The following is a 21,978-nucleotide window of genomic DNA, read 5'->3' on the forward strand; positions in this document are numbered from 1 at the left end:
GATTAGTTTTGTAATAGTTTAAAAATTTTGTTCCCTTTGAAGGGGAAATTGTTTTCAATTTTATAATTATATATTTTTTTAAAGATTTTTATTTATTTATTTGACAGACAGAGATCACAAGTAGGCAGAGAGGCAGGCAGAGAGAGAAAAGGAAGCAGGCTCCCTGCCGAGCAGAGAGCCGGATGTGGAGCTCGATCCCACCTGGGATCATGACCTGAGCCAAAGGCAGAGGCTTTAACCCACTGAGCCATCCAGGTGCCCTATAATTATAATTTTTATTGTTATTCTTAAAAATGTAACTTTTAAAAACCTTTAGAATTATTCTTTATCATTGGAGTTCTCTTCATGACCTCTTAGTGACCTAAAACTGTCCTAAGAAATTTGTCCAGGCTGATTTAAAGTCTGTTAAAAAGACTCTAGAAGTTTATTTAAGGCAACAATTGTCCTGAAAGGTCCTATAAGTAAGGACAACTGCATTAATTTTCTATTTGTATATACCTTCTAATCTCACTGAAACGTAAAAAATGATGTTTTTAGCTTCATGTCTTAATTCTAAATTTGGGACAGTCAATCACAGTTTACAGTTTGGAAATTGCTTGGTTACAACATAGAACCATGCAAATATTTTAATTAAATTATATTTACTTTCAGCCTTTATCAGAACCAGTCTAAGACCAAGAGATACAAGCCTGTCTTCAGTCTTTTGAAACCCTAGGTCTCATTATTTTAATTGTGGCCTTGACCCATGGCATTTCAAATATATTAAATCTTTGTCCTATATTAAACATTTTTGTTTATATTAAAAATTTGAGAAGACTTTATAAATTTGCCCTTTCATTATTATCTTCTAAGATTTTTTTCAATAATTACCATGCACCTTGAGGGATAATTGCAGAGTAATTAAGAGTAATTAAGAGTAAAAAATCTTAATTATAAGAAGTTTCAATTTATTAGTAAGATTGAGAGGTTAAGTTTAACAGGCATTTAGTTTCATATCCCTTAATATCTGATTTGCATCTTTTTTTTCATATTCTAGAAACCATTAATTTTTTACAACCTAAATAGTTTTCTGGAAACTTTTAAAGTACATGTTTGATCCTTGAGTGCCTGAAGAGATTCTTTAGGCATTCAGGATGCCTGAAGAGATTCAGCCCCAGATGTATGTACTCTAAATCTTGACTATGTGTCTTTAATCCTCTGTTTCCAGGCTTGGAGGCTGGAACACCCCTGTAGTCTGGTTTGGATTCTTACCTCCAAGCATCCTAAGAATTGAGTACTTGGGACCATCATCATATCCATCACACTGTCCTCCAGATAATAATTTAGTTGTCTGATTTTCAGTAACATAAAAGAAGGAGATGAGAACACATTCATTCATCTTCTCAAATATATATAGTCATTCAAATACATTGATCCACTTAAAATATATATTCATTCTGGGTGTCTCAGTGGCTCAGTTGGTTGGGCAACTGCCTTTGGCTCAGGTCATGATCCCAGAGTACCGGGATGGAGTCCCGTATCGAGCTGCCAGCTCTACAGGAGTCTGTTTCTCCCTCTGACCTTCTCCTCTCTCATGCTCTCTCTCTCTGTCTCTCTCTCAAATAAATAAACATAATCTAAAATATATATATAATATAATAATACAAAATATATTTATATATATAATATAAGTAAAATATATGTGTGTGTGTGTGTGTGTGTGTGTGTGTGTGTGTATATATTCATTCCATATATTTAACGGCCAGGCTTTTTTCTATTCACTAAAGATATAATGGCAAATAAAAATCAAGTCCCCACTCACTAGGGGTTATATTTTATCTGCACACCTAATTTAATTTTGCACCAAAAACATTGCTTAATATATTGGATGTAGCTAATAAGTATTTTTAAATGCATAAATAAATAAATAAATAAATAAATAAATAAGGAAATCATATAATTAAATGTAAGAATGAAGTTATTTAAATTTACACACTGTAGTATAATTTAAGTATTCAGGACAACACATATCTTCAAGTTATTTGAAATATAGTACATCCACTAATGCAAATCAAAAACAATTGGAATTCTGCATTGTAAATGAAATTAAACCTCAATTGATTGGTTTCTAATTTATTCATATGTTTTTCCCAAATGGCCTCATCATCCCAAGTTCTCACAGGAGAAAAAGAGGAGAGATGGAAGGAGGAAAGGAGGAGGATTGAGAAAGAACGAGAAAGAATGAGGTTAAATTTGGAATGAACTTCTCTGGAAATATTAATGATAATCTTAAGTCTTTCCAATAAATTTGCTATGTTTTTTTTTTTTAAATGACCAATGTAGGTTTCAATTCAGTTAACTCCTAGTAAATCATTGTTTAATGAAAACAAGTGGAGCAGAAAGTAGAATGTTGCATTTGTTCTTAGTACATCCCTGTAGGAACTGGCAGACATCAAATTTGTCAAAGTCACAACTCCTTCAGAGTTTCCAGGAGACTACCAGGATCAAAGAAAATAAATAGATAAGATAAAGACTTACATTTTATTTGCAATAGGAGTTTCCCATTTAAGATTCACTTGTTACCATCATTTTAGAACAAGTTAAAAGTATGCTGGTTAGGAATCTTTACCTGACACTAATGGAACCTCCTTTGACAGATTTTTTTTGTTGAAAAATTATATGGTGTGAATTGAAAAAAAGAACTGTCAAGTTGGATCAGATATTTTGTATTTGCAGGTGCCTACTTGGTTCATATAATGTTCCCAACAATAGGTAGAAAAACTCATCTGTGCCAGAAGATTCTCTACATTATCAAAGAAGATGCATATTTTCATTCTAACAAGTATGTTTTAATCACAGTTATATTGAATTAACTAATATTCCAAGTGTTGGTTTTTTTCCCCAGTGTGATGGTTTCATTTGATCAATTACATATAGAGATAAATGAAGTAGTAAAATTTCCATTGTGTAAATAAGCTGTTTTGATTAAATCATCCACAGCATTTTTACCCAGTATTTTGATACACCAGTATGTTATTGTTAACCAGAGAACTGCGTTTGTGGCAAAGATTTTATCAGTGTTTGTAGTGTATTTTCCTATCAGTTCAAATTTGTTTATAGTCCTAACCATATTATATTTTGCTTCTCCACCACCCTCTTATCATTTCTTTCTTACTCATTACTCACTGATTTCATAGGTATTTCTGGAACAATCTCTGTACAATCTTGCCTCAGGACCTTTGTATTTATTATCCCTTTGTTCTTGAATATGCCTTCCTGACTTATCCACCTGGTTTCTTCCTTCAACTTCAGGTAAAATGTCACCAACTCAGCGAGGACTTACCTGACCATCACAAGCAAATTAATACTCAGCCACCTTTGGTCCTCGTATTTCATAACACCTGCTATCACCTGACATTACATTATGAATTAGTGTATTATTTAGTTTATGGTTTATATACAATTTAAGTGTCTCAAGGCCAGGCCCATCAATCAGTAGTTAATGCTGCCTGAAATAGTGCCTGGAACATAGTGAAAATAAATATTTAACAAATTAATAATAAATATTTACATGGGTTATGAACAATTAGACCAGTTAAAGTTTATGAAGCTTTTCATGAAATAGAATATTCATATCAGGATAAAAGAAATTTCAAACATATAAAAAATAGAAGCCCTTGTATTTGGAATAACACCTCCCTATCTTTAGGCTTTCAACAGCAGAAGTCAGAAGGAGATCCAAATGCTGAAGTATTCTGATCTAGCCTCTGTAGACGTGTAGGTTTTCACGTGGAAGAGATTCAACTATGTGATAGGAGTAAGGCCATCACCAGAAGGCCATAAGAAATCGCTAATGTGCTCAGAGTAAGTTGACCTCTTACTGGCCATAGGGTGCCCTCTGCGTAAGTCAAAAGGACGCACCACTGTTGCGCGTCCAGGGAGAAAATCCCCATTCCAGCCTAAAGATGTCCATCAAAAGTCAAGAAGAATTCACACATCCTTTGCTGGGTCAGAGAGCACTATGCTTAAGCTTTGAATGGTTATCCTGAAGCCCTGTCCACCCCTTCCTGACAAGACCTCACAGCCATCCCCCTGTCCTCGCTGACACTGGCAGTCTCATCGTCACGGGGGACTGTCTTGGGAAAAACAGGATTTGATTTCTCATGCCTGTTGTCTCATTTTATGTCAGTAGCTGAAAGGAACCCAGAACTTCCAGGGCATTCCTGATTCCTCCGTCTCTAATCTTCATCGCCATTCCTCTCTGTCTCCCGATACCTTTTCACCACGTTCTCTTGAACTCACCAACAAAGCCCCTTTATCTTCAACCGCTTTTATGTAATTTCCCCTTATTTTCTCTCTAAATGAAGCCTGGTTCTTCTTTGATGACCCTGCTTCTCATACGGCCTCCAAGAGATGGCTATTTCCCTACCACACCACTTAAATCACTGAGATGGGAGGTGAGGTGACGTTCCCTTGCTCTTCAGTGTCACTTCCAAAACAGTCTCCTTCCTCCTCCCGAAACCTCCTCTCTGATCTCATGGCAGGAGCAGATACTAGCTGCTACTCCTCTTTATAGAAGTCTTTTCCCGACCTCTGGTCACTTCCTCTCTTCTGTTAAGATTTTAGTTTTAGCTCAATGTCTCTCTCTCCAAACCTTTCTTGTCGTAAAGTGTGGTAATTTCAGTAGCCACGTAGACTTCAAAAACACTAGTCTTTCTGTTAGATTCCTCTTCTCCAAAGATCTTGTTTTCTACCTGTCACTCCCTTGAAATAATTTCACTATCATGTGATACATGTGTCCAAGGAATATTTAACATGGTATTGACATTGGAGTTTCAGTGTTCGCATATACACTTGGGGTGATAGATTATCTATTTATTTACCTATATATACCTAACAAATTCTTTGCTTAAATCAACTCTTAAAGGTTTCCCTAATCCTATTGGATTGTAAGGTAGCCAACAAAAATATGTTATATAAATGTATATAGTATAATATAGTTTGTTTTTCAAAAATATAGTAACCTGGAAATATTCTATATTTCTCACAAAATATACAGTTAAAAATAACAGGATTGGGAAAAAAAACAGGATTGGAAAAAAAAACAAGATTGGATATAACTGTGAGAGAAATACTACTTCAGAATGCAGTTTCTATGAGTTAAATAAATTTAAAATTGTTTAGTAAGGTTAGTATCTAGCCTGTGAATCTCTATTGCATACTTTTTTTTGTTTTGACCAATTTGTGTATTTTCTCTGGCCCAGATTTGAGTTGTCTTTATTTTGTTTTCTAAATTATTTTGTTATTCAAATGCAAAATAGTGTATGATTAATGACAAAGAATCTGTTTTAGTAAAATAAAATTATTCAAAGGATGTTTTTATTTCATATTTTGAAAGATTTAATTATTTAAAACTTCTACTTACTTTTCATATGTGGTATAATTTCTTTATCTGGTGAGGAAAAAAGCTTTTGTTAAAGCAAAATCCAGTTAGTTGCTAACAGTGCCATGAAATTACTGCTTAGCTGGGTTGTCATTGTGAGCCTTTCATCATCAGTAGTGAAAAATGTTAATGACATCATAGCATTATGAACAAATCAATAGAGCGTGTTAGAGTTTCAACTAATTCTCAAATAAATCAGTTATTCTTTACCAGAGTTAGAGCCTAAATAATGAATAATTTCAAAGTACCTCAAATCCAATTAGGGATTACAAATAGTAATTTGGTTAAAGGAGGCAGAGTGAAATGTTTGTCAGATTCAATGTCTGCCTCCCACAATGCCTTTTTCCTTCCTACATTACATTTTTCTATGCAACCTTTAGAAAACATTTACACTGACTTTTAATTTAGTGGAACACCTATTAACTGATTGCTAATTGAATTATATTGGAACTCTAAGAATGAACTTGCTTATTTTTATAGGGGACTTAAAGTGTCCAGAAACTTAAAATAACCAATTGGACTGAACAGATGTACCTCAGGAATTAAGAATTTTTCCTGAAGAAGAAGGTAAGAAATCTTAAAACATGCACATATTTGCATGTTAATAAGTTTTGGTGAAAATATAGATACTAGTATATTTCTTTGGTGTATAATTAGAGGATTTTTTTTAAATTAAAGGTACTTTCTGTTTTTACTTAATCTTTTATTCTGTGGAATGATTTGAATATATGAGATTGCTGTAACATTTCAAAAAGAAAATGGTTTGTAGGAAAGCCACATTGCCACTTCAAAACGTCAAGATTGAATCACCACTATTTTGGGTTTTTTATTTTTTTATTTTTATATGTAAGACTTAGACTGGATTTGCCATATTCCCCAAGAGCCACAGAACAAAGATAGCTGACGTGTGGGCAGATTGCCATCTAGAAAGATCCTTTGGCTAGCCTGCCTCTTCTACATTTCCTGGACCACATATGGTTACCATCAACTAGAATCCATTCAAAGGCTTGAGTGCCAAGCACAGAGGGAGGAGTCAGTTTTTAATGTGTTACATTACATTATCTTAATTTTGACCTAAGATGTGAGACTGAAATATTACCCTTAAAGTAAAATACACTTAGAAATCTAAATGTATACATACTACTTTTTTCTTAACCCTCTTTAACTATGAATGTTCCTCAAGCTGCATTTCATTGTAAGTACAAAGAAAATTTAGCAGCATTAGGTTTACCATCCCACTGTATTATATATATTGCTACTGGCAGGAATTGCTATGAGAAGAAATGAATAAAGAAATTAAAACATATATTTTAAGATCTAGGATAAGTGCACAGGAATTATAAGAAAAGAACCCTGAATCTAAATATTATTTCCCTTATAGGTGTTTGAGTTGAATAAAATTCATTCATTAATTTTATTTTATGTCACTAAAACTAAGGAGGTCCCAATTTTATTAGGTCCCTTGGGATTTAATTAGATGACTATTTTTATTTTAATGTGAACAAATGCCTTTTTCCTCAGGTTTTCATAATTAATACTTTATATATACTTTATATGTAATTTATATTATATATTTTAAAAATAAGATTTTTAAGAATTTAAAGGAAATTACAATTTTTATATGGAAGCATCACTTACATATACAAAAAATTTATCACATAAGGTAAAAATTTAGTAATAGGAGGTGAACATTGAAGCGGTTAAAGTTAATTTCAAGTCATTATAGATTTTTAATTTTTTTTTTTTAAGATTTTTATTTATTTATTTGATAGAGAGACAGAGATCATAAGTAGGCAGAGAGGCAGGCAGAGAGAGAGGGGGAAGCAGGCTCCCCGCTGAGCAGAGAGCCCGACGTGGGGCTCGATCCCAGGACCCTGAGACCATGACCCAAGCCGAAGGCAGAGGCCTAAACCACTGAGCCTATGGCACATCCCATATCTTTCTTTTTTAATTTATATTCAATTAGCCAACATATACTACATCATTAGTTTTTGATGTAGTGTTCAGTGATTCATTAGCTGCATATAATACCCAGTGTTCATCACAACATGAACCCTCTTTAATACCCATCACCCAATTGTCCCATCTCTCTAAACCCCTCCCTTCTACAACCCTCAGTCTGTTTCCTGGAGTCTAGAGTCTGTCAGTTTGTCTCCCTCTCTGACTCAGTTTTCCCTCCCTTCCCCTATGATTCTCTGCACTGCTTCTTATATTCTACATATGAGTGAAACCATATGATAACTGTCTTTCTCTGATGACTTATTTCACTTAGCATAATTTCCTCCAGTTCCATTCATGTCCATGTAAATGGTAGGTATTCATCCTTTCTGATAGCTGAGTAATATTCCGTGTGTGTGTGTGTGTGTGTGTGTGTGTGTGTACCACATCTTTATCCATTCATCTGTTGAAGGACATCTGAGCTCCCTCTGCAGTTTGGCTATTGTGGACATTGCTACCATGAACATTTGGGTACATGTGCCCCTTCCTTTCACTACATTTGTATCTTTAGGGTAAATGCCCAGTAGTGCAATTGCTGTGTTGAGGGTATTTCTATTTTTAACTTCTGGAGGAACTTCCATAGAACTTTCCAGAGTGGCTGCAGCAGCATGCATTCCCACCAACAGTGTAGAAGGGTTTCCCTTTTTCTGCATGTTTACCAAAATTTGTTCTCTGTCTTGTTAATTTTAGCCATTCTGACTGGTGTGAGGTAGTATCTCATTGTGGTTTTAATTTGTATTTCTCTGATGGCAAGTTATCACGTCTCATATCTTTAGTACTGGTAGGTCAATAAAGACTTCAAAATACGACTTTTGTACTGCCAGTTCTCTATATGTATATGTACATATGTACATCCATATAAATATCTCTCTATGTATATGTATAAATGTTCATTATTGGACTAGATTGATTTTTAGCCTTCCAGAGTGCCAGTTTCCTGGATGCTAATTTTCCTTAGTGCATCCTGTGCATAAATACTAAACATTTCTTTTTTTTTTAGCAAATAAGAACCTTCTAATTTTCCAATTACAGTTGCCTCAGGGTACTAATGAAGTAGGAAAAATTCACAAAATGCATTTCTTGGATAATAATTAAAATCTGCTCCAAATTTATGAAGGTCAAGGTATATTTGAAGACGTATACTTGAAGATCAAGCCAGTTTTTCCAAATTGACTTATAATCTCAGCCACCATTGAAATGGATGAGTCTTAAATTATTGAATACAATTAACAGTGTACATGTGAGACTGAAGTAGGATAGGAATTAGGAGTCAACCAATGAATTTTTATTAAAGTCAAAGTAACAAATTCAACTAAAATCTGATGAAATTTACTTCTAGGTAGTGCATCTAATGGAACTATTTGCAGAATTGAACTTTTGATTCTAGGCTTTGAGTACTACAAATGTAAACTGGGGTTGATAAATATCAGTTGGTTAGAAAATGTGATCTCGTCATCCCAAATTGGAAAACTTAAAACTTTTATTTTGTTTTGTTTTGTTTAATTAACGTCCATTTCATTGACAAGGTTATTCTATCCCTTAGTTTCTCCCCTTTTTTTAAACAGAAGTAACTTGAATAAGAATTATTATCCTGTCAGGTGTGTAATGTATTTAATGTAAATTATTATTTAAAAAAGAGTAGGTAAACAGTATATTTTGCTTGTCCTGCTAATTCTGTTGTTTAATGGCTTACGTGCTGAGAGAATACCAATGTAGCAAGATCCAAGATATATTTTTCTCTCCTGAATCTGAAAATTGTTCTGTAATTATTAATTATTCCCTTGACGCAGCTCCATATATGTCTGATTCTAAATAAATTCTCAATTGAAAAATATAGATACTTTACTGGTAAGCTCATGACAAAGATTTCAAGCATTTAAAAAAATGGAAACTATAGTTAAGAAAAGGATATACTAATTTAGAAGAGAGGAAAATGAGATAATATTCCACATTAACTAAAAAGGAAAATCGAAAATATGTGGATGAAGAGGGACGACAATTTCAGTTTTCCTTTTTATTGCTATTCCACTTGAGATTCATTCTGTATGGCTACTGAATAACTTTGGTATGTTTTTAGGAAGGTTGTCTGATACAATAGAATAAAATGACATTCCAGACTCATATAGTTCTGGAATTTCAAGCTGAATCACTTTGTGAGCTTGAGATAATTACTTTGCCTTATTTAAATTTCTCATTTGTACATTGGAACTAGTAATACCTACTTTTACTTCCTTATAATTTTTACAAATTTTAAAATATTTTATAATTTTTTAAAATTACATTTTAAATGTATGGTATAATTTTCTCTTTCTTTCACTGTTTTCCAAAATACTTTTTATTCATTTAATTTTTAAAAAAATATTCTGCTTTCTTCTGGTTATTTAAGTTTAAGAGTTATTTTTCTACTCTAGATTATGAACTTTTCAAGATTAAAAATATTTTTTCTTATTTATGCCTGCCCTTACCCATCAGTTTAAAGATAGACATCATTTTTTAGTGAAAGACTGAAAGAAAGAGTAAGAACCTTTTTATACAGACGTGTTGCTGTTGAATTGAATTAAGCTGAAACCATTTAAAACATTTGATTACTCTTTTAAAAAGTCACTATTTAATAGATAGACTTTTCCAAATGAAAAATCCTCTGACTCAATAATATATCTACCTATTAACTTAGCTTGTTTAATTTTGATTTCTAAATCGGGTCTCTTACCTAATAACATAATAATATTTTATTCTGTTTTAACCACTTCTAAGATTTTCAAGGAATTAGAATATATCTTCCTTATTGTAGAATTTCCTAGTCATTTTTCAAAGAAAGAGAGAAAGGTAGATTGCTCAGGTGTGTAAGAAAATCATTCTGGAACTGAGCTCCCATTCAATAATAGTAACAAGAAACATAGTGATCTGCTTAACCAACAAGCCCTCACCTTCTCACCTTGGCTCAGATGTTAGTGACCACAGGGTTAGAAGGAGTACTCAGAGGTCTGGCCTCACTCCTGAGAAAAATTTAACACTTGCCTAACCTCCTTTACATCTAGTGAGGATAGAATTGAAGTGGCCATGAGTAGAGGGAAGTGTTACCTACCTCTGAAAATTTGTTTATATGTTTGTACAATTCTATATCTAATTCAGATGGAATCATTTATTTATTTTTCTAACTAATAATTCCTTCTTCATATGGTTATTTTTCTTCTTCTATCTTTGATAATTTGTGCTAAATGTTTTTAGGTCCACAGAACTTCTGAGCCAGAAGGGTTTTAAGAGATCACCTCATTTACATAAGGAAACTAAGGCCAAGATAAATCTAATACAAGTCACAGACATGAGGAACCCAATTTCCAAACTCTAATTTTAGAGTTCTTTGTTTTATATCATAATATCTTGCTCCCAAGATACTCTTTTTCTGGACTTTTTTTCTTACTCATTTTAGGATTATTTGTTGACTGTTTCCATTATTTATCAACATTGTCTTCAACTGAAATTTGTAACTTACCTAGACAAAATAAAGAGATGACATCCTCCTCTTCCCCAAAGACAAGCCTGGCAATAGGTAAAAATAATTGAGCAAGATTGAGAAATAAGAGAAACACATTCATAGTACACTACCTCAGGGAGCAATCCTGGTCAGGGAATGACTTTTGATGTCTAGCCAAATATATATATGTGTATATATATACACAAACATATAGATAGATAGATAGATAGATAGATAGATAGATAGATAGATAGACAGACAGATGCACACAAAAGGTAAAACAGTGCATAGAACTTTTGTCTTTGTTAAACTCAGTGAGATGTGTAGCTTCTTTGGGTGAAACCTCTGTGTATTTATTTTTCTTTACTAACTTTATTGAGGGATATATTAGGTAATATAAACTCCTTATAAACTCCACCTGTTTTAAAGGGCTCAATTCTATGAGTTTTGACAGTGGTATATACCCCTAAAATCACCACGAGAAGCAAGATACAGAATATTTCTATCATGCCAACAAGGTTCTTTATGACTCTTAATTTTTTCATACTCTGCATTGGTTTGCATTTTATATAAAGAAAATCGTGTAAGTATGTATTTTTGTATATTTTTTTCAGTTAGCATAATGGTATAGAGATTTATTTATGTACTTTTTTGTATCAGTAGTTCATTTCTTTTTATTGCTGAGTAGTATTCCATTGGGGATATACTACATTTGTTTATTCATTCACTTATTGATGGATAGTTGTTTCTTTTGACTTTTGTGGATTAATTCCCTATGAGCATTTGTGTACGAGTGATTGTGTAGACATGTGTTTTCATTTCTCTTGGAAAAACACATAGAATTAGAATATCAGAATCTTGGGTACGTGTATGCATAACTTTTTAAGAAATGACAAACAGTTTTCCCAAGTGGTTGCACCACTTGGCATTCACCTGAGCAGTGTGTGAGAATTCCTGTTGCTCTGCATCAGAGGTCTTCAAACTATAGCTCTTGTGCCAAATTGGCTTTATTTGTAAATAAAGTTGTATTGGAACACAGCCACACTCATTTGTCATGAATGATGTGCTTCATGCTACAAAAACAGAATTAAGTAATTGTGACAGAAATCATATGGACCTCAGATTAAAATATGTACTTTCTGGCCCTTTCAACAAAAAGCTTGCTGATCCCTGCTCTGCATCCTTGCAAAATTTCTTGTTGTCAGTCTTTCTTAATTTTAGCCATTTTAGTGTATATGTGATGGTATTTCAGTGGGATTTAATTTGCTTTTCTGATGATTAATGATATTGAGCATCTTTTAATTTGCATATTTGCCACCTGCATATCTTCTTCTCTGAATTAGCCATGGAAATATTTTGCTCTGTTTTTTTAACTGGCTATTTCCCTTACTATTTTTCAGTTGTAGGAGCCCTTGATATATTCTGGATACAAATCCTTTAGTAGATAGATAAGTTTCATGAATATTTTCTCCCATTCAATGACTTTCATTTTCAAATTCTTAAGTTTCTTTTGAGTAGCAAAAAATTTTAATATTGATGAAATGCAATATATCATTTTAACCATTTGTACTGTTGGGTACTAAGAAACCTTTGCTTATCCCAGTTTAAATTTTTTTCTCCAATATTTCTCCCAAATTTTTCTTCTAAGAGTTTTATTGTTTTAGCTTTTGAAGGAAGGACTATGATCTAATTTGAGTCACTTTTTGCACATAATTAGGTATGTTGAGATTAACCTTTTTTTTTTCCATGTCAGTGTCTAATTGTTCTAACATCTTTTGTTGAAAGATCATTTCTTTCCATTTCTTTACCTTAAGAACGTTGTCCAAGATTAATGGCTTATTTCTGAGCTAATTGTTTCCTTTGGATTATAACTGCTTTTGCCAATGACACACCATCTTGAATTTTAAAGATTTATACTGTTGTGAAATCAATGACTTATATAAGATGAACAATTCAGCTGTATTTTAAAATTTCTTTGGTATTTCTGGGTTGTTTGCTCTCCCATGTGACTCCTGTACCCACTCTGTCACACACACACAGAAAGCCTCTCAAAATTTTATTGGAATTCTGTTGACTCTGTAAATCAATTTATGTTTCTTTAAGTATCTTATTATTACTAATACTTAGTTCAGTTTTACTCTGTTCAGAGAACATACTCTGATATGAATCATTTAAAATCTACTGTGAGTTATTTTAAGACCCATCATATGTGCTTCATTGCGTTCTTTAGATCCACTATGTGTTTACTGATTTATTTTTGTGTAGTTTTTCTAATAAAATCCCTTCCTATGTTTATATAATGGAAAGATTTTCTCCTTTAATTCTGTCAGTTATTGTTTCTTATACTTTGTGGTATTTTTGTAAATTCATACACATTTACACTTTATACATCTTTCTAATGAATTGATCCTCTTATCATAGGTACCATTTCTTTTTATCTTTGATAATTCTGTTGACTTAATGTCTTATTTTAGCTGATTTTAAAATAGTCACTGCAGGGTTTTTATGCATAATATTTGTATCTGTTCATTTTCAAGTCATTTGTTAGAGCTGCAGTTGAACATTTAATGCATTCTTATTTCTCTTCCTTTGTGTATGCCTCCGTATCTTCCATGCTTCTTGGCTTTGTAAGTAATGCTGCAGTAAACAAACATGGGGTGTGCATATCTTTTCAAACTAGTGTTTTCTTTTTTAGTAAATACCCAGTAGTAGAAATACTGGTTCATATGGCAGATCTATTTTTAATTTTTTGAGGAAAATTTATACTGTTTTCCACAGTGGTCACACCAATTTACATTCCCACTGACAGTGCATGAAGTGATATTGCATTGTTGTTTTGATTTGTATTTCCTTAATCATTAGTGACCTTGAGCATTTTTTCATGTATCTGTTGGCCATCTACGTGTCTCCTTTGGGAAAATGTCTATATATGTCCTCTATCCTTTATTTTTAAAGATTTAATTTATCTGTTTTAGAGAGAGAGAGTGTGTGTGTGTGCTTGGGAGCAAGGGCAGAGGAAGAGGGAGAGAGAAACCCAAGCAGAATTCGCAATGAGAGCAGAGGCAATGTGGGCCTCAATCTCACAACCCAGAGACCAGACCTGAGCTGAAACCAAGAGCCAGACACTTACTTTACCACCCAGGTGTCCTGTCTCTGCCCATTTTTAAATTGAATTTGACTTTTGGTATTATGGTGTACAGGTTCTTTATGTATTTTGGATACTAACCCCTTATTGGTTATATCATTTACAAGTATCTTCTCCATTTAGTAGGTTGTCTTTTTGTTTTGTTGATGGTTTTCTTCACTGTCCAAAAGCTTTTTTTTTTTTTTTTTTTTTTTGGTATAGTCCCAGTAGTTTAATTTTACTTTTGTTTCCCTTGCCAAAGGAGGCATATCTGGAAAAACATTTCTAAAGTTGATGTTGAAGAGATTACTGCCTGTTTTCCTCTAGGAATTTTATGGTTTCAAGTCTTACATTTAGGCCCTTAATCTATTTTGAGTTTACTCATGTGTATAATATGAAAAAGTGGTTCAGTCACATTCTTTTGGTTGTAGCTCTGCAGTTTTCCCAATACCATTTGTCAAAGAGTCTATCTTTGCCATTGCATATTCTTGTCTCCTCTGTTGTAAATTAATTGACCATAATAGCATGGGTTTATTTCTGGATTCTCTCTTCTGTTTTGCTGATCTGTTATTTTTTTGTGCCAGTACCATAGTGTTTTGATTATTATGGCTTTGTAGTGTATCTCGAAATCTGGGATTGTGACACCTCCAGCTTTGTTCTTCTTTCTCAAGACTGTTTTCATTATTCAGGTTCTTTTGTGGTTCCATGCAAATTTTGGAATTTTTTGTTCTAGTTCTGTGAAAAATGCTGTTGATAATCGATAAGGATTACATTAAATCTGTAGGTTGTTGTGAATAGTATGGTCCTCTTAATATTGACTCTCCCAATCCATGAACATGGAGAATCTATTCATTTATTTGTGTTATCTTCAATTTCTTTCATCAGTACTTTGTACTTTAGTACAGGTCTCATCTCCTTGGTTAAGTTTATTCCTAGGTATTTTCTTCTTTTTGGTGCAATTGTAAATGGGATTGTGTTCTTAATTTCCCTTCTGCTATTTCATTATTAGAGTATAGAAATGCAACGGATTTCTGTATATGTATTTGGTATTCTGCAACTTCAATGAATTCATTAATCTGCTCTAGTGGTTTTTTGGTGGAGTGTTTAGGTTTTCTGTATATTGTATTATGTCATCTGCAGATGGTGAAAGTGTTACTTCACCAATTTGGGTGTCTTGTTTTTTTGTTTTGTTTTGTTTTTGGGTTTGGGGGGTGTTTTTGGTTTTTGCCTGATTGCTGAGACTATGTTGAATAAAAGTTGCAAGAGTAGATATTGTCTTGTTCTTGATCACAGATGTAAAGCACTCATGTTTTCACTATTGAGGATGATGTTAGCTGTGGGTTTTTCATATATGGCCTTTGTTATGTTGTGGTATATTCCCTCCAAACCTGCTTTGTTGAGAGTTTTTATCATAAATGCATGTTGTATTTTCTCAAATGTCTTTCTGCATCTATTGAAATGATTATTTGTTTTTGTCTTTTCTATAGTTAATGAGATGTAAGACACTGATTGGTTTGCAAATATGGAATCATCCTTGCATCCTTGGATAAAATCCCTCTTGATCTCATGATGAATGATTTTTTTAAAATACTCTTAGATTTGGTTTGCTAGTATTTTGTTAAGAATTTTTGCATTTATGTTCAGACATTGATTTTTTGCATTTTTGCATTGATTTTTGCATTTATCTTCAGACATTGGCCCATAGTTTTCTTTTTATGTAGTATCTTTATCTGGTTTTGATATCAGGGTAATGGTGGCCTCATATAATGAATTTGGAAGCTTTCCTTTCTCTTCTATTTCTTGGAATCATTTGAGAAGAGTAGATGTTAACTCTTCTTTAAATGTTTGGTAAAATTCACTTGTGAGGACAACTGGTTCTGGATTTTTGTTTGTTGGCAGTTTTTAATTACTGATTCTATTCCATTGCTAGTAATGAGTCTCTCCAAATTTTCTGGTTTTTTTCCTGATTCAGTTTTGGAAAGTTATATGTCAGTAGGAATGTACTTATTTCTTCAACATTTTCCAATTTGTTGGCATAATTTTTAACATTTTCTTATAATATTTTGTAATTCTGTGGTGTCAGTGATTATTTCTCCTCTTTCATTTCTGATTTTATTTATTTATTTATTTATTTATTGAATTTTCTCTCTCTCTTTCTTTATGCATCTGGCTAAAGGTTTATCAATTTTGCTTATCTTTTCAAAAAGCCAGCTACTGGTTTCATTGATCTATTCCTATTGTTTTTTAAAATCTCTATTTCACTTATTTCTGCTTCAGTTTTCATTATTTCCTTCATGCGGCTGGCTGTGGGTTTTGCTTCTCCTTTTCTTCTAGCTCCCATAGGTGTAAGGTTAGAATGTTTGTTTGAGATTTTTCTTGCTTCTTGAGTTAGGCTTGTATTGCCATAATCTTCCCTCTTAGAACAGCTTTTGCTGCATCCCAGCGATTTTGAAATGTTATGTTTTCATTTTTATTTGTCTCTTTGTATTTTTTTTTAATTTCTTCCTTGATTTCTTGGTTGACCCATACATTGTTAGTAGCATGTTATCTGTGCTTTTCCACATTTTTTTCTTGTGATTGACTTCTAGTTTAATACCATTGTAGCCAGAAGAGATGCATGATGATTTCAGTCTTTTGCATTGGTTGAGACTTGTTTTGTGGCCTATTCTGAGTAATTTTCCATGTGCACTTGGAAAAATGCATTTTCTGCTGTCCTTGGATGGAATGTTGTGAATATATCTGTTGCACCCATCTGGTCTAATGTACCATTTAAAGCCTCCATTTCCTTGTTGATTTTCTGTTTGCTCATTTGTTTTTAAAAGGATAAACATCTTTCTTACATGGCAGAATATTCGTTATAGTTTTGACATGTTCTTCATTGTCTTTGTTTTCTCTAAGTTCTGTATTGGTGATTTTAGGGTTTTGTTGTTCTTCTTCATTCATGTTGATAGTTTTCTTCATGAGGCAGATAATTCTGGATTGTATATTGGTATATGGGTGAGATATCCAACCATTTCTGGAAGCACTTTATGAGCTAAGGTTGGGGTGGGAAGGATTAGAGAACATTTTGTGGACCTTTAGACTGCACTTTATATTGGCCAGTAAACAAATCAGTCTTTTCACAATGGGCCACCAAACAACAACATATGAAAGACATGTGTACTTTTTTGAGTCCTATGCAGTTTATATAATAGTTGACAGAGGGGAAGTATCTCCTAATTGCTGATATTTGGGTGCAGGGTGGGGGAAACTTGGTCTTCCAGTCTTCTTGTAGTAAGGCATGGTATTAAGTGCTCATTGTCCCAGGTTCCTCAGAGTTAGTGGGCTTGGTCACCCTGAAGCTCTCTGACTCCCCTCTGTCATGTTAAATAAGTTTATGTGAATTCTTATCCCCAAAATTCCTTGAAGTCTTATATTGCTATAACCACTTTTATCATCTTCATGAATATAGTGGATGAATACATTTTTGTTTGGTTACAGTTCTTTTATTATGTCTTTACTGGGGTTAAGGTAGGAAGACAAGGTGAATTTGTATGTTTAATCTTTCTCATTTAATTGGAATTCACATTATATTCTAAACAAATAAGCAGATATTTAAAAAATAGATTTACTTGACTTAAATATTATTATGGATGATGATAATGTGTGTTCAGAGGTTTAATAGGCAGAAAGAGTAATGTCCTGAGTTTTTCAGGAAGAGATAACTAGACCAGTGATTAATCAGTCTCCCTTCCTTTGTGGCCATATTTTGTGGATCATTTTATTACTTATTGGCACTTTTGCCATAGGAAGAAAATAAAACTCAGATCTATCCACTTGAATATATGCTTAGAATTTTTACTCAGAGTTTTGATAGAGGAAGAATTAGAAATTATTGGCTAAAATGATACTTTGAGATTATATGCAGATTTCATTACTTATGTTATTTTTGTACTCCTGTTACCATAGATAATCGACTATAATTTATGTGGGAGTATAGACTGAAATATAGTTGCAGCTCATCTGGGTTTCATCAAAATTATATCCCTTTTGGGCCACAACTGGACTTTGAAACAACTTATGTCTGGAAGTGCTACCCATAGTCATCAGGGATTTGCCTGAGGTCTGAGACAGTTGCCATGGAATCTGTCCTACCACACTCTTCTTTAGTGAAACCATAACCAATAGCAGTTAGCCAGAACTGAAAATAACAAAAGGTGAAGAAATAAGCAAGAAGAAGAGCATTAACTATTGCACTTGTAGACTGTTGTATGTAGATCCATGTCAATTAGTTATTATAAATGGAATTTCTGGAAAAAGTTATTTTAATCTATACTACACAAATTGAGACACAGGTCCTCATGTTTTGGGGGAGTTTTAGCCCATATCATTTTATTTTTTTTATTTATTTTTTTTTTTAAAGATTTTTTCTTTATTTATCTGACAGAGATCACAAGTAGGCAGAGAGGCAGGCAGAGAGAGAGGAGGACGCAGGCTACCTGCAGAGCAGAAAGCCCGATGTGGGGCTCGATCCCAGGACCCTGGGATCATGACCTGAGCCGAAGGCAGAGGCTTAACCCACTGAGCCACCTAGGTGCCCCCCATATCATTTTAAATATGTGGTCACAAGTTTGTTTGAACTTTCTTTGTTGAGGACATTTTTCTTTTGTTTCTAAAATAGTGATGTTAAAAAAAAAAAAATCAGACCAAACCATAGAATAATTTTTTAATCAGAAGAGCAGGAGTTCAGATAAAATTTCTGAATAGTCTGTATTTAAGTAACACTTTCCAAGATATTTATAAAATCTCAAAAAAAAAGTATCCAAAGGTATTTAGAAAGCAATCTTACTGAATAGTGCTTCAAAACTGACATGACTTGAAGTTGTGTTAAAGCTGTAAATATATTGTCATATTGCAATGTTGTGATTTATTTGAGAGGGAGGGGGATTTATTGAAGGTATGTAAAAAAATAGCATTTAAACAATTTTTACTTAACATCTTTTTTATTTGTTTGTGTTTTAGAGAGGAAGATAGAAGGGGAAGAAGGGCAGAGAGAGAGAGGGAGAATCTTAAGCAGGCTCCATACCCAGCATGAAGCCTGATATAGGGCTTGATCTCACAACCCTGAGATCATGACCTGAGCCAAAATCTACAATCAGATGCTTAACCAATTGGGCCACCCAAGTGCCCCTCCCTTGACATTTTAAAGAGCTTTTTTTTTACTCACAATACTAAATTATCCTTGGATATTGATTAAAAAGTTATCAAGAGAGGTATGGAGATAGAAAGATGAATAAAATAAAAGCATGTATAATAACAAAGGATTCTAGGGATATGTAGAATATACTTATTCACATCAATAGAAAAATCCATTGCAGTTTGATAATCACTTGAGACCAACCTAAATTTCCATCAAGCAATCGAGAAATCTTTCAGCACAGTGACTACTCTAACTTGCTATATTGACCGCCAGTCTGAGAGCAAATGGACTGAGACATTTATATTTTGATTACTAGATAATATGCAAAATATATCCATCCTTTATCATTAATCTCATCCAATTTATAAACTAGGAGATAAGTGTGTTGCTTGAATTCATAATTTAAAAAGAGGGTTCACATATCAAGTGGCCATTTTGAAGAAACTGCATAAAATGATTGTGTCAGTTGGTCTGCCAAAATGCCTAGTTTCAATCTCATCATTGATCTAGCTAATTCAGTATGAACCATCATGTCTCAGCTCAATATTAATTCCATAAAAAACTTCATATCTTATAGTACTTGTCACAGTTATAATTTCTTGTTATAATTTGTCTTCTATAAATTACACTATTTATTAAGTTGGGGATTATGTTTCTATTTGCTAGCTTATTCACTCATAGTTGCTCAATTCGTATAACGATCATTTAATTAGTTGAGCTTACATTTAAATATTATATATTTTTCTTAATTACTTTTATGGCTTCTTGCCATTTCTAATAATATACGAGAATATTAACTATAAAAGTAGCTTTGAATTGTGCATTTATGAACATATTTGAGTTGTAAAACCCAACCATAGTAATGGTTATCATATCACAACCTTTTGCAAAATTATCCTCAATGTGTTAGTTGATTTATTTTCAAAATCATAATAAGAATCGTTGATTATAACTGGGAGTTAAGTGCAACTGAGAACTGGTAAACTACACATACACACACACAACACACACACACATATGTATAAACTATATATATGTATAGTAATGCAATTATATATATAGTTTACAACTTTGGATTGTGTATCAGAGGACATATACAAATTTATTTACTTTCTAGTTGTTTTGTTTTACCAAAGAGAGCAAAGTTAATTCAGGAAGAGTTTTTAAAGATCATTCTGCACAACTTATTTAGGTATAAGAATTAAAGAAATGAAAAAAAGTAAAACCATTTGTCCCAAACAGAGTCAATAGAAAGCATAGGTATAGAAATCAAATATTTGAAAGCTATAAAGACAGTTCTTCTACAGCCAACATGTGGGCTTCATTTCAGTTATTTGCTGCCTTAAAACTTTTATTTTTAAAAAAGTTTTGCCTTAAGCAAAAATAAATTATACCTACCATGTTTTGTGAATGAAATAAATGTTTACTTCTACAACCTGGTAACTTAGTACAAGAATATCCAACAAAAAGGGCAAACCTAATGTCAGTCATTTAACAACAAAATGATAGTGTCAGCATTTTTATTAATGTTTATTTTGAATCAAGAGACCATTGTCTTATAGAAATATTCTAGACCAATTGCTAGTCTAGACTCTGATACTATATGGAGGTGCCTTGTAAATTAAATCCTTTCATATCCCACAGGCTGAGATCATGCACATCTGAGATGTGTTAGCTGAAATTCCATACAATCCTCAATTGCCAAGTTTGGATAGAGTGAACATAATATTAAAAGTAAGAAGACTAAGAAAAATTAACATTAAAAAATGTATATTATACAAAGGTCTTACAGAAAGTAGTGAGAAGAGAAGGGCCTCTAACATTCTTTACTCCCAGATTTAAACTTGAAAATGAATTGTTTTTAGCTCCAGGGAGGAATTACGAAGGTAGGGAAAAGGGTTATAAACCTGAACAACCAAATGTGAAAAAATCAGAGAAAGACAAATACTGTATGATCTCATTAATATGTGGAATCTAACAATTTCGAAACAGAGTAGAATGATGGTTGCCAGGAACTTGGGGGGAGGGTGGGAGATGGGGAGATTTTTGTTAAAGAGTACAAAATTCCAGTTATATGAATAATAAGTTCTGGGGATCTAATGTACAACAAGGTGATTAAAGTTAACAATACTGTATTGTTAATTACTTGGAAGTTGCTAAGAAAGTAGATCTCAAATGTTCAAAACACACACACACACACACACACACACACAAATATTGACTATGTGAGGTGATGGATGTGTAAACTAACCTTATTGTGGTAATCATTTAGTAATATATACATACATCAAATCATCATGTTGTATACCTTAAACTAACACAATGTTGTATGTCAATTATATCTCAATAAAGCTAGAAAAAAAAGCAATGAATTAATTCAGAGGTATTTTCTGAACAGCTTTCTCTTGAAAATGCATAAATACAAGAAGTGAGTCCTTCCCTCAAGTATCCATCAGTTTAATTGAAGTTGTATTTTTGTCACCATTTTACCAGTTTAACATTCATTTCCTGAATATTTAGAGTATTCCAGGTATTATGATAAATTATTGGAAAAGAGTAATAAAAATAAATGCCCCATAATCACAAGAATGTCATCATGGGAGCAATATAGTAAAAAGTTCAATAAAATATGGTAAGTGCTAAGATGGCAGAGTGCCCACTTCTCAGTCTTCACTTAGCTTTCATATAATTCCCATGAGAAGACTATAGGAATTTAATTTATTTAATTATAGTGATAAATATAGACAAATAACCTAGTATCAAACTGACCAAAGCATATA

At 32.9% G+C, this 21,978-nt stretch overlaps 1 protein-coding gene across 1 annotated transcript in view; it reads left to right on the forward strand.

The window, feature by feature from the left end:
* SEMA3A (semaphorin 3A) overlaps nt 1-21,978 on the forward strand; it is a 461,780-nt gene that overhangs the window by 143,574 nt on the left and 296,228 nt on the right. Inside the window, exon 3 of the mRNA XM_032305095.1 lies at nt 5,903-5,989. The gene's annotated coding sequence lies outside the window, so the exon portion shown is untranslated. The remainder of the gene's footprint in view (nt 1-5,902; nt 5,990-21,978) is intronic.

Source organism: Mustela erminea, chromosome 11 (genome assembly GCF_009829155.1).
Source record: "Mustela erminea isolate mMusErm1 chromosome 11, mMusErm1.Pri, whole genome shotgun sequence".
Taxonomy (NCBI): Eukaryota; Metazoa; Chordata; class Mammalia; order Carnivora; family Mustelidae; genus Mustela; species Mustela erminea.